This window comes from Trachemys scripta, chromosome 10 (assembly GCF_013100865.1).
Source record: "Trachemys scripta elegans isolate TJP31775 chromosome 10, CAS_Tse_1.0, whole genome shotgun sequence".
Taxonomy (NCBI): Eukaryota; Metazoa; Chordata; order Testudines; family Emydidae; genus Trachemys; species Trachemys scripta.
The window spans coordinates 59,710,357-59,724,421 of NC_048307.1; the positions used below are offsets into that span (position 1 = coordinate 59,710,357).

The 14,065-nt window shown below is 43.5% G+C and overlaps 1 protein-coding gene and 1 long non-coding RNA gene across 6 annotated transcripts in view; one reads left to right on the plus strand and one right to left on the minus strand.

Annotated features, from left to right (window-relative positions):
- CGNL1 (cingulin like 1) overlaps positions 1–785 on the minus strand; it is a 124,668-nt gene extending 123,883 nt beyond the window's left edge. For 3 of the 4 annotated variants that reach the window (XM_034784433.1, XM_034784432.1, XM_034784430.1), the window contains exon 1: positions 479–607. The gene's annotated coding sequence lies outside the window, so the exon portion shown is untranslated. Of the gene's footprint in view, positions 1–478; positions 608–767 lie in introns of those variants that run through there. The other variant, XM_034784431.1, reaches the window with a different exon arrangement.
- Positions 697–14,065, plus strand: part of LOC117884219 — a 56,118-nt gene continuing 42,749 nt past the window's right edge. For both annotated transcript variants that reach the window (XR_004647524.1, XR_004647523.1), the window contains exon 1: positions 697–1,088. This is a non-coding gene — a long non-coding RNA (uncharacterized LOC117884219). The remainder of the gene's footprint in view (positions 1,089–14,065) is intronic.

Here is a 14,065-nt window from a genome sequence, read left to right on the forward strand (position 1 = left end):
AGGGAGTCTTGTGCTAAGTAGCGGGGGGGATGAGGACTCCGCGCCCTTGGCCTTTGGGGAGATGCCGAGGTAAGGAGAGAAAGCCAGTGAGCACAGCAACTCGGAGCTGGGAGCAACTTCCCGGCAACAGCCACGAGCTGAGGCGCCCCACAGCCTAACCCCTTCCTTCGCCCGGGCAGCAGCGCCCCGGGCAGCACGGCCGCGCCCCGCACCCCGGGCAGCAGACAGCACCCCGTGCCCTGACCACCGAGGCAGCTCCCACCCGCCCCGGGCAGCCGTGCCCAGGCCAGCAGCGCGCCCAGCCTGCGCTGGGGCTGCGGGGCACGGGAGCCGCTGGTGCCCGGGGAAAGGGGCTGCGGCCAGGCACGGCCCTTTCCGCTGGGAGTCGGTGACAGAGGCTTCCCGCTGCCCCCCAGCCACCCTCGCGTACCCCGGTCTGCCTCGTCCCCGGCTCCGCTCGGGCGCTGCGCGCTCTCACCTGCCCGCAGCGGCTCCCCTCCTCGCCCCGCTCGCCGCCCGAGCCAGGCACGATCGCGCTGAGGGCTGAGCCCCGACTCCCCGCCTCCACAGACGGGGGCGGGGGCCAGCCCGGCCAGGAGACCTCACCCCCGCCCACCCCGAGCCAGGGAGGAGTCAGGGACGCCGCGGGGTCAGGCAGGTGAGCCGAGCGCGGGGCTCCCCGCTCGGGCAGGGGCTGCGGCGCTTTGACTCGCGGTGCCCAGGCTGTGAGCGCCTCAGGCCGGAGCCTTTGGCTGCTGTGTGCGCACCTCTCGTGTCGTGCGGCTTGTGAGGAATAACCCCTCGCTCCTGAGCCCTGCTTTGTTCACTGGCTTCACCCCCTGTCAGGCCAGGCTGCAGGGATCTGGAAGGAGCGTGGTCAGAAAGAACAACTTCCACGTGAGCCAACCCCCCAGGCCCCAGCACACTCAGCTTTGGGCTGGTTAAAAGTCCAGAGCTCCCTTTTCGCAGCTCCAGTCAATCTCTGTTTAAAACACGGTTCCGTTCTATTAATTTCAAGGAATGTAAGACACGGATAAGCACACCAGAGCTCACGAGGAACAGGGGAAGCACCGCAAGGATAGAGAAGGGTAAGTGCAAACCAAACGTTAAGTACAGTAGTTACCATGTAGAACATTATTAATCTAACAAATTTGTTAGTCTCTAAGATGCCACAAGTACTCCTGTTCTTTTTGCGGATACAGACTAACACAGCTGCTACTCTGAAACCTGTCATTATTAATCTAGTGGTGATGCCATGTAACCTAGAGCAAACAAGACAATGAGGTGCTCTCTCCCTTAAGAACAAAATAGTAAGTACCCTTGGGAAAACCTGGAAAGACAGATACACTTAACCATTTGGAAGATTTTCAGAACCACTTCAGCTAGACTAGAAGTCTCACAAGGTCAAGCTTCTATAATATTTCCAGTGTTTCCTGCTTGATTAGAAAGAACTGAAGTGACACACATTACACGCTATGGCATTTCTTCAGTGGCTCCTTGCTGAATGTAGGGTGACCATATTTTCCCAAAGGGAAAATGGGACATCTCACAGGGCTAGCCTGAGGCTCCCCAACCTCTAGCGCAAGCTGCCCCCCCTCGCAGCCCTCTCTGCCACCTACATGGGGCCGGCCGGAGGCCACCTCTCCCTCCTGAACTCCCCTGCCGCCTACCCACATGTGGGGCTGGTCAGAGCCCCCCTGCCACCCGCTCTGGGCAGGTCCGAGGCCTCCCTCTCTCCCCCCCCAAGTGTGGGACTGGTCTGAGCCTCCCCTGCTGCCCACCCACGTGGGGATGGCCCAGCCCAAGCTGCTCTCCAGAGCCCTCCCTCTTGTACAGGGCTGGCGTTCTGCTTGCCCTCCTCTTCCCGGCATGTTCCTCTGCTCCTTACTGAAGGTCGCACCCCATTTTTTTTTGGCAAAACTGTGCATTTGGTGCATGATGATCAGTTGGCAAGAGCAAAAAGGACAAATGCCCAGTTTTGCCAAAAAAGTTGGGACAACTGAGAGAGGGCTCAAAGAAGGGACTGTCCTGGCTAAAACGGGATGTATGTTCACCCTATGAATGTAGCATGCACAGGCAGGCTAAATGAGGGCTGATCACAATACTCCCAAAAGATTAGTATTTCAGGAGAATCAGGACCAAAGCTAACTTTCTGGAACCTCAAAAAAGATGCAAGTTGGTTATGTTATCTGAACCAGTCAGCTATTCCAAAGTAAGTAGTGGAATCATGGGATAAGAAAGAGGTCAAACTGATGGCAAGATCATATCAACTCAACCATTTTGTTAGTGAGGGAAATGTTGTAGGCCTGGTGTAACTATTATTATTTATTTATTTGTATTATCGTAGTACTGAAGAGTCCTAGTCATGGATAAAGACCCTGTTGTGCTAGATGTTATACATACAAAAGACAGTCCCTGTCCCATATAGTTTACAAGCTAAGTATAAAACAAAGAACAACAGATAGGAGAATACAAGGAAACAATGAGACAATTTTCAGAGACAATATTAGACATTAGGGTTAAGATGATTTTTTTGGGGAGGAGGAATTCACCATATTTGTAACTATAAAACAGAAGACTGCCAGTTACAAAACTGAACTAAAAAAGAGGTTTAGGGGTGATAGACAATAAGATGAACAGGAGCACATAATGTGATACAGCTGTACAGAATTGACCTGTTTTATTAAGATGTATAAACAGATATTTTGGCCAGAAAAAATAATTCTTCTCTCACCACTACATTGATAATTTTATTGCTGAATCACTGCATGTAGTACTGGGGTCTGTACTTACTGGAAATAAAAATCAGTAAAGCTAGAAGGAATCAAAAATAGTTTATAAAATTAAAACTGCTGGAGATGATTTTAAGAGAACTGGATTTTTGTAGTGTATAGAAGGAATGTGCCATATTGGTCTATAAGTAGCTGCAAAGAATCTAGCATCACTAGATATAAAAGAAAGGCAGCTACTACTAAAACACTCAGCAGTCATGACTACCAGTTATTAGCATGAGTTTATAATTAATCTTTTCATGTTGCCCTACCTATCATGCACTTTTCATTCTATTGTAGTTTGGCATACTCAGTAATTTAGCATACTTCTCACCATTTCAAATGTGTTAAGCGGGATTCAGCGCCATCAGATTTGACCCATCCAGCCCTCCATACGTGGAGACTGCGGGGCAGACAGGCCAAACTTTGAGTGATGTTGTGACCTTGTGTGCCAGGTCACAATGCCACTTGGTTTGGGGGCCCTCTCAGACCGGGGCCTAGGGCAAACTGCTCTTCAACTGGAACAGGTGTTTGGAGATTCAAAGTGGGACAGCCCCTGAAACCCAGGACTGTTGGGAGGTAAAGATTTGGGAATACTTGATTTAACAATGCTAGCAAGAGGGAGTCCTAATTCAACAAGACCCATAGTCCAGCTGTAATACCCTAAAAGACTATTGTCCAGTTGGACGAGGCAGTCTCAATGGGGTGAATAAAAATACAGTGATAATATAGTCTTGTGCTAAAGGTAGATTTTCAGTTCTATATACAGCATATATTTCAGCTTCCCAATGTAAGCTACCATATCCTTCCCCACATTTTTCTTTCCCTTTAAACTGAGGCATTGGTCCTTATTTACAAAACTGACTTGACACCAGAATTAATGTTTTACAGATTGCACAGTTCATTAGCTGGCAGTTGTAAAATACAATACAAAATGGAGTAAGCAACAAAAGCAAAACAAACAATAATGCCCTAGACCCCTGTCCTGTGGATTAATTCTAGCTGTCAGGTGCTCTAATACACCCCAAACTCTGTTCGGTATTCTCCAAATTCAGCTGTCCTATCGAATTTCTATTTATTGATCAGCATTGAGATCACACTGATTTGAAAACTGCACTTTTATAACCAGAATTAGGCTTCATGGGATACTTGGCTCCTAGCAGATACATCTTTACCACTCACCATTTGACTAACCAATGTAGACTCTCACTTTAGTAAACTGAATTGAGGCTTTACATTTACATTTCCTTTCCTGGCTTCTGTATTTCAAGTGATATTGAACTAACAACTTTTACACTAGGAAAAAAAGTACATTTCACGATACCACACTGCTTCTGACTTGTCCCTTTGAAATGTGAGCTATAAAGGTTTGGCTGAAAATTAAAAACTTTTTAAATAAGATTACAAAAGGATAAAAGCCTATTTCTTTGTTTAAAAATTAACTAACACTATTTAATACAATCCGAAACTGAAATTTGCTCTTTTTGATTTCCAGGAATATAAAATCTAAACCCCTTTTTTTACACACTCGATACTTCTTCAAAACATTTCATTTTAAGCAGAATTATTTCTGAGAATTTTGCCCATGGGTGAATTACTCTGAAATGTTTTAACAAACTCGAGTCATTTTTGAGTTACACAAGTGAAAAAACAAAATTAAACACAAATCCATCCATTTATAAAAGTCAAAACACTTTTGGGCTCACATAACTCCAAGAAATGGTCAATTTGTAAACTTCAAACTTGTTATAGAGTTAGTCTTCAAGGCAGATGAGTGCATTTTGTATATTTAAAAAAATATTGTTTCCTGCTTTTACCTAATGCTTCGCCAAAGGACAAACTCAGCTTCTTCTTCAGATAAAAGAATGAGGGCTTCCCTAAATGGTTATTCCCTTCTTATTTCTTTTTCTTCTCCCCCTTTCTTTTGTATCTTCTGCCTCTTAGCACTTCTTCTATCTCATTCTGTCTTATCCCAGCTGCATGGGAACACTGCTCATACAACCCATAACACTTGAGCTCCTTCTAGCTATAACATACACAGACTGAGGAGAAGAACATCACACCAGTCTGAGAAAATTGAATGATCCCAGCAGTACAGGGGCTGAGAAGCATTCTCACACAGCAGGACTTTCTGGCAATTTGGCAGGACCATAAGGGTATGTCATGCTATGGACGCTATACTGGCATAGCTACCTCACCGTAGCTGTGCAGGCATCACCCCATAGTGTAGACACAGCCGCTGACAGAAGAGGTTTTTCCGTCGCTGTAGGAACACTACCTACCTGAACAATGGTAGCTACAACAACAGAAACATTCTTCCATCAACATAGCTGTGTCTACACTGGCGGATAGATTGGCATAGCAATGTTGGTCAGGGGCTTGGTTTTTTCACACCCCCAACCAACATAGCTATGTCGGCTTCACTTTTAGACCAACTTTACGCCTTAGCAAGTGAAATGACTCAAAAGAGGGATGAGAATGTAGGACAGCTGAGATACAAGATCTTGGGTGTACCTTCACGAGAAAAAAAGGTGTGTTCTTACCTCATGTTAGCTAACACACAGTAACTAGCATGAGGCAAAAATCTTAGCAGTTTGTAGTTTACACACAAGTTAGAAGGTCAAGTTGAAGACTATGGGCATGTCTACACTGCAACGTAAGGCCTGGGTTAGTGGACTTGAGTCACCTGACCTGTGTTAGGGAACCCTAGGTTTGAATGCCTACATTGTATTTAAGTATCAGGGGGTAGCCGTGTTAGTCTGTATCTACAAAAACAACAGAGTCTGGTGGCACCTTAAAGACTAACAGAAGTGAGGTTTTTACTCACGAAAGCTTATGCCCAAATAAATCTGTTAGTCTTTAAGGTGCCACCAGACTCTGTTACATTGTATTTAAACACTATGTTAACACACTTCTAATCTGTGCTTGAGAATGTGGGCAGTCTGACCTAGTGGTCAAAGCAGGAGTTGGGCCAGGTTAGATATTGGGAGGTCAGAGTCTGAAACAGGCCAGGGGGTAAAACTGAGAGTCACCAGGAGATCAGAAGCAGGACACAAAATTGGGAGATTAACCATGGATTGATAACCAGAGTCGGGCCAGTTCAGGATACCAGAAAGTCAAGCCATGGGAGCAGGAAGCACAAGGCACACATTCCAAAGCAAGATGGATCCCACTTACATAGACAACTTCCTATTCCTGTACTGGGTTTAAGTAGGCTGTGGACCAGTCAGGGCTCTCAGTGTTCTGCTGATCAGCTCCCAGGACTGGGGTCCTCTGGCTGAGTTCAGCTCCTATTCTGTCAAAACTTTGCAGATTGGAATCTGCTAGCTCCAATGAGCCCTCTGGACCAGGGTTCAAGACCCATGGTACTGGATAACTAGACACTCTGGATGTAAGTCTGTATTACAAAAGCAATATAATGCAACAGTTTAACCCTGGGGCCCCTAAATGGATGAAACTGCTGCAATAAAATAGTGATTGAATGTGAAAAAAGTGACTTTATTTGTTATTACACTTGCCATGCAATAGATGCAAAATTTGAAAACTAAAGCATGTATTTCCCATGTCAAAGAAAGGTTCCTGTACACAGAGAAGAAGTGGGAACACAATTCCATACTGCCATTCCTCCAAAATAAATCATTTCATAGAAAATTAATGAGATAAAACTACTGTGTGTATTTATTTAGATAACTGGGGGCCCCTACTGGTTTATGTGTGAATATAGTAAACATATTTGCAGCAACTGTGTGTCTGATATAATATTGTTCAAGGGCTTCAGGATATAATTACAACTAATCTTCCCCCCCACCCCCAGTACCTGTAAAGAATGTAATAGATAATGTTTTCACCCCCTCAGTACTACACTAAAGTACAGATGAAAAATAACAGTGTATAAATTTAACTATAAGTTACGACAGTGTCCTGCATATCTTACTTGGGCAAATCTATGAAAACAATGGGAGTTTTGCCCAAGAAAAGATTGAAGGATCTCAATCTTGATTAAGGGTATTGGTCCAGCAGGGCTGCCGGGCACGTTCATACTAAAGTATTGGCAGACTCTGCTCAACTGAAGTGATGTAATTCCCTTCTTTACAACTTCCTTAAATTTCCTAAGGCTATGTCTGCACTACCAGTTATGTTGATATAACTTATGTTGCTCAGGGGTCTGAAAAAAACACACCCTTAAGAGATATAAGTTACACCAACTCGTTGGGGGTGGTTTAATTATGTCGATGGGAGAGCTGTCTCCTATTGGCATAGAGCGGCTATACAAGAGATTTTACCGGGGCACAGCTGCATCGGTACAGCTGTGCCGCTGTGAACTCTCTACTGTAGACATAGCCTATCTCTGTTGAGCAGATTAGGCCAATGCTCAGTATGTTTGGAAATCTCACTTTTAAGTGTCCAAGACAGCACTTAGATTTGTTGTGTTTGTATTCCTTTTAGTCGTGTGTTAATTGCCTATTGACACAAGATAGTTAACAATATTTTAAAGGGTAGTCTGGACATTCCCCAAATGTTTGTGATTTACCAGAGGGATAAGCCTATGTTGAATATGTTTTTCCCAAAATATATATTGTCACTCAATTTGATGAAATTAACAATTTATGTGTTTGAAGAAATGATATTGACAGTATTGCTTCAGTCATCATGGTAAACTGAGAGAAGTTTATGTAAAGAGGGAAAGCACAGTAAATGAAATCTGAGTTACATAATGTTTTGCAATGGGTATAGCTCTTTTTAATAGCTATTACTATGACTGACTATTTGTATTCCACTAGCACACTGGGGCCCCAACCAATACGGATTCATAGATTCCGAGGCCAGAAGGGACCATTGTGATCATCTAGTCTGAACTTCTGTATAACACAGGTCATAGAACTGCCTCAAAATAATTTCTAGAGTACAACTTCATGAATTATTTCCATCTGAATTTGTTTAGCTTCAACATCCAGTCATTGGCTCATGTTATACCTTTCTCTGCTAGATTGAAGACACCATTATTAAATATTTGTTCACCATGTAGATATTTATAGACTGCAATCAAGTCACCCTGAACCTTCTCTTTGTTAATCTAATATCAGACAGTCCCTTCCTGACTTCAACAGGCAAGAGAAACAAAGGGAGGCAGTAATATGAAATTTGCTTTACTAGAATCTATAATTTTCCCCAGTAAGTTTGTAATGCACTCAGGTAACATTATCAGAGGCCTCCTGTGGATAATTTCACAATAAAGACAGTGATCCTGCAAATACATACGCATGGGTTTAAAGTTAAATATATGTACATATTTGCAGGCTCGGGGCCTAAATCCTCAAGACCGACAAGCAAAGACTGCAGTCCAGTTAATGAAATGTCTTCTTTATATTTCAGTGGTATTGAATTCAAACCTCTTTTGGTTTCTTAGATTGTATATCAGTGATCAAGGAACATGATCTGCACGTTTTAGGATATATATGCAACTTGACCTAAATCCATTATACCAATAGTAGCCCTCACATAGGTGCATAAATAATGTTGTTTTTGCAGCTTATAAGTGTACCTAATCACTACGATAATACAAATTAATAATAATATCACCTTTTTGGGGAGAAAACCAGAGAGTGCCAAAATTTGGTCCAGTATATTTCTATTCTATTTGGAGCAATATGGACATTGTCCTAGATTAACCAGAGAGACTTTGGGTCAGATTGTAAATGTATTTAGGTATCTAAAGATGCAGATAGGTTAATTGTAAGATTTTTGGTAGTGCCTCCCCCTTGCAGGGCCCCAGAGCCTGGGCTCTAGCCCGAGCCCAAACATCTGCCCCACAATTAAACAGCTCCTTAGCCCGAGCCCAGTGAGCCCAAGCCAGCTGACGTGGGCCAGCTGCAGGTTTTTAATTACAATGTAAACACACCCTTAGACACTAAGGCCTGGTCTACACTGGAGGGGGTGTCGATGTAAGATACACAACTTCAGCTACGGGAATACCGTAGCTGAAGTTGACATATCTTATTCCGACTTACCTCCCGTCCTCACGGCGCAAGATCGATGGCTACGGTTCCCCCGTTGACTGCGCTACCGCCACTCGCTCCGGTGGAGTTCCAGAATCAACGGGGAGTGTGTTCGGGGATCGATATATCGCGTCTTAACGAGACGCCATATATCGATTCCAGATAAATTGATCGCTACTCACCGATATGGCGGTTGGTCTGGACGTATCCGTAGACGTCTAAGGCCTAGTCTACACTTAATTTAGAGTGATATAGCACATTGTTCAGTGGTGCACTCACCCCGCCTTGGCACTGTAGTTATGCTCACCTAATCCTTGGGGTAGACAGAGTTAGGTCAATGGAAGCATGCTTCCCTCAACCTACCACTACTTAGGAAGGTGGACAAAACAACCCCTTCTGTTACTGTAGGAAGTGTCTAAACTGTGACACTACAGTGGCATAGCTACAACACCGTTGCTCTGCCGCTGTAGTGCCCATGTCTTAGATGTAGCCTAAGTCCCATTGTCTTTCATAGAGTCAGGCTCCTAAGGCTTAGATCCTCAAAAGTGTTTAAGGATATGCCTACTCAGCATTTTGGAGCCTACGGGAGTGAGACTCCCAGCCCAAGTCAACAGATTCAGATTAGCAGGGCTCGTGCTAGCGCTCTAAAAATAGCTGTGCAGACAGCACCTTGAAGTTGTAGCTCGGGTCTGCTGACCCAGGCTGGAAGGCTTGCTCCCACAGGCTCCAAAATGCTGTGTAGACATACCCAAAGTTCCTAATTCCCATTTGAAAATATGGTCACTTTGGAAAATTTTGCCCTTAGGTTTCTAAATCCCTAGGGGACAGATTTTAAAGCTATCTAGATGCCTATCTACTGGGATTTTCAAAAATGTCTCACACCTAATTCCCATGCAGTTCCCACGAGACACCTGTCTTAGTGTGACCATACGTCCCATTTTGGCTGGGACACTCCCTTTTTTAAGCCCTGTCCCGGCCATCCCAACGTTTTTTGGCAAAGTGGGCATTTGTCCCATCTGCTCTTGCCAACTTGATCAAGAGTAAATGGGTGCGGTGCACAGGAACATGGGGTGTAGGTGAGCAGGGACCCCACCCTCACACGGAGGGAGGAAGGGCTCAGGTCTGCTCCACGCAGAATGTGGGGAAGGGTTCAGGCAAGCTGTGCGCGGTATCCCATTTTCCCTTTGGGAAATATGGTCACCCTAAAATTCTGTCTGCATCGTTAGGCCCCTAATATGTTTGCAAATCTGTCCCTGAATAATCTTTAAAAATGGGACTTAGGCTCTGAAGTCACAGACACTTTTGAAAATTTTACCTTATGGCCAATTTTTATAATAAAAATGTGCATGTGCCTTGGTATGAACTAGGCAACATTTGAGGTTTGTTCGTTTTATAGTTTGCATCAAAGTTTTAGTCATTGAATGTGTATTTCATTTCATTAGCAGAAAAATTAGCAGTTTCACTGGACAAAAATATTGTTTTTAAATTCTAACAGGTGCTAGGCAAAGTTTGTAAACTCTTGGATAAAAGCACCTTCATATTTCAAAGATAATAAATTCACATCCTGTTGTTGTATTTATTGTTTCTTTTTTCTATATATGGCTTTGGAGGTTAATTCTTGCCACTTGTCTAATTTTAAAAAGAAAGGGTATGAAAATCTAAAAAAAAAAAAAAAAACAAACATCCAAAATATTTCACAATGCTAGCTGTAAACGAACTCTTAAGTTTGGAGTATGTTGTACAGTTGCTTTTGCTGATGTTGTGCAATGGCACCACCTAGTGGATAAGTTTGTTTTAACTCTACTGGTGCTCAGACTGGAACAAATCTCAGCAACAATAATGTAAGAGCATGGAAACACTAAATTCAATTTTTTAATATACTGGAGATTTTTTTAGCTTTCATCCATGCTATGTTTACTTTGTCTCAGTCAGCTGAGGAAGCATGATAAAAACATAGTCAGCTCTGTGGAGCCAAATTCCAAAAATTTGTAGAGAGTCATCACATTTAGGCCATGATCCTACAAAGACTTAAACACGTCTAAACACGCTGTGAGTAGCCTTATTGACTTCAAGTATATGCCTAAGTCTTTTGAGGACTGAAGCTTTAAAGTTCACGCTTTTAAAGGAGTCTCAGTTATCTGTATGTGTGTTTGAAAAGTTCACCAGTGGAGAGTGATATCCCAGCTTTGTATTATCTACGGTAGACCTGTTTGAAGCACTGTCAGTTTCTGATAAGGAATTCACTATTAATGCTATCATACTCAATCATATCATAATAATGTACTAAAAGGAAGCCACATTACTAGCAATTGAGTGATTGTCCTGGCTTAGACTGAAGGGAACAAGTCCAGTAATTTCTTTGTCAAAGTAGAAAAACTTACTGCACTACTCACACAAGTAAGGTGAGCAGAATTTGTCTCTTAAAAATTAAAGCTACAGTCTTAATTCCTTTGCAGTGTGTAACTATCAGCTTAGGTAAGGTCTGAGAGAACACCAGAACCTTTGCAACTTCCTGCAACCACTAAGCAAGCTAAAATAGGTTAAGGGTTAAGTCTTAGCCTGCTGGAATTCTCTGCTTTCATGGATTGTTTTGGCAGACATTAAAGCCCTGATTCAGGAAAGCAGCTCTATTCAGGAATGTACATAAGCACATGCTTAACTGCAAGCACATGCTTAAATCCCATTGAAATCAATTTTCCAGAATAGGGATGGATTTAAGTATATACTCACTGTTTTCCTGGATGAGAGGTTAGGATATTATTTTAACAAAGTTTTGTGCTTTACTAATGCAGTGGCCCTAATTTATAACGTCACTCTGGGAATAAGAAGAATTGCAGGGAACCCATCTCATCCTGGACTTACTGATGAAAATTGCGAACATCCACTTCAGGCCTCTTTTTCAATTTCAAACCCCACAATTGTCAGTTGTTTCAAGAAAGGTGTATCAAAACCTGACACTGAGTCAACCAGAATCTTTCTAGATGTTCCAAATCTTGGAATATTAAGGCTTCAATGCTATAATTGGATCAATGTGGGTAGCCCCTTGCACCTGCATAGAGCCCCCGTACCTTCAGTGTGGCTCTTTACAGTCACAAAAGTCTGCCCATACAGATCTGATGGCAGTATCAGGCCATTCTTCAGGATCTCTGTCAGTGAACCTTCCCAGTATTTTTAGGATGTTTATGCTTAACAAAGAAAACTGTTGCATGACTAGTCCGTTATATTTTGGAACTGGGTAAAAGTCTCCATCCATATATGTAAATATGTCCCTGGAAACTTCTTGAGTTAGTTTAGTTTTTGGAAGCATGTTTCTGCCAAACACTGATACTATCTTCTGAGAAAACTTTTGGTACTGTCTAACAAGTTAAAATAATTACTACATAGAACATATTTTTAGTTACAAGGCCATTGCAGAGTTGGATAAGAGCTTATTATCCTACAGGGGAGTTAATACACTCCCAACAATTTAATTGTTAAGCAAAGATAACACAGACACTGAGCTAGCTGGAACTCTGTTGAGTAATTTCTGATTCTGGTGCGGTCCATAGTCTTGTGAATTGCCCCTTTGCGTACTGAACTGCGTACTCCTTGCATAGAGTTAACTCAATATTCCCGCCTATATATTCCTATACACTAGGAAACTATGGCATTTAGGGGTGTGAAAAACCCACACCCCTTTAATAACGCAGTTAAACCAACCTAATCCCTTGTGTAGACAGTGCTAGGTCAATGGGAGAATTCTGTTCTCTCAGGGAGGTGAATTATCTATGCCGATGGGAGAACCCCTCCCATCCACGAAGGTAGTGTCCTCACAGAAGCACTACAGCAGTGCATTACAGCATTTTAAGCGTAGACAAGCCTTCATTCATTGATAGCTCTGAGGCGAGGGCAGCATACCAATTTAACAAAACCATTCTTTCAACTGATTTAGTTCAATTGGTGTAAAAACATAGGGCTTATCTACACTTAAAACACTGCAGTGGTGCAGCTACACTACTCATAGGCGCCGGCTTCCTCTAGGCCCGGGGGGTGCTCAACCTCCTGCTCTGCCCCAGACCCCGCCCCCACCCGACCCCTTCCCCCAAGTCCCTACCTCTGCCCTGCCTCTTCCTGCCCAGTTCCGTACCCTCCCCCCAAAGTGCCCCATCCCCACTTTTCTCCCTCCCAGAGCCTCCTGCATGCTGTGACGCAGCTGATTGCGGCAGGTGGTAGGCAATGGGAGGGTGAGGGAGAGGGAGAGGGAGGTGCTGATTGACGGGGCAGCAGGCAGGCAGGAGGTGTTGGGAAGGGGGAACTGGCTTCCAGTGGATGCTTACCACCCACTAATTTTTTTCCGAGAAGCACCCACGTTGTTGGCACTTATGACACCACTTCAGTGTAGATACTACCTACACCAACAGGAGGGCTTCTCCCATCAGTGCAAGTAATCTACCTCCCTGAGAGACTGTAGCTGGGAGCTCTCCCGCCAACATAGTGCACTCTACATGGGGGGGGAGGGGGTTAGATCGGTATAACTACGTCACTCAGGGGTGTGGTTTCTTCACGTCCCTGAGTGATGTAGTTATATTGATATAGGTCTGTAGTGTAGACTGGGCCTGAGTTACTTTTGAAAATGGGACTCAGACTCCTAAGTTACTTAGGTGCTTTGTAAAATGTTACCCTAGGTCACTGCATGCCATAAATTTAGTTTGACTCAACTGATTCAGTTTTTAAAATAATTTTCCAATTCTGATAGAAGCTTAAAAGCTCAGAGGGAAAGTCCTGCACTATATTCATATATTCCATGCACTGGAAATTGCAAATAAAGCATGTGTTGGAATGACAGAGACTAATGGAGTCTTTCATTGAGGACATACAATCTAGATGACGGATAACTTATTTTGGTGTAGACAAAGCATGAATGCAATCATTTAAACTAGGGGAACGCCCCTTTCAGTTGTGCCCCTCAGATACCTGATTAAATTAATACCTGAACTACTTATACTTCCCTTCAGTTTGGGACCCAGGAGCAGGCACTCCAGATACTGATCAGGATTGCTTTAAACCCCCTCCCCCAGGCTGGGGTGGGGCTGGACGTGGGAATATGTGAAATAAAAGCACTTATTTCTTTCTCTGCTAAATCTGAGAGTACTTTATGAGGGGAGAGTGCATTAAATATAAATGGTAATATAAAAAATTGTGCACTAGATCAAACTAGCCCTAGTGGTGGGAGTCAAGTTATATTTCTTTTTTGGAGTTTCAGAGTACAATGGGAATATTTGTCTAGTTTATTGGAATGGCAGGGGCAGCTGGTGATGT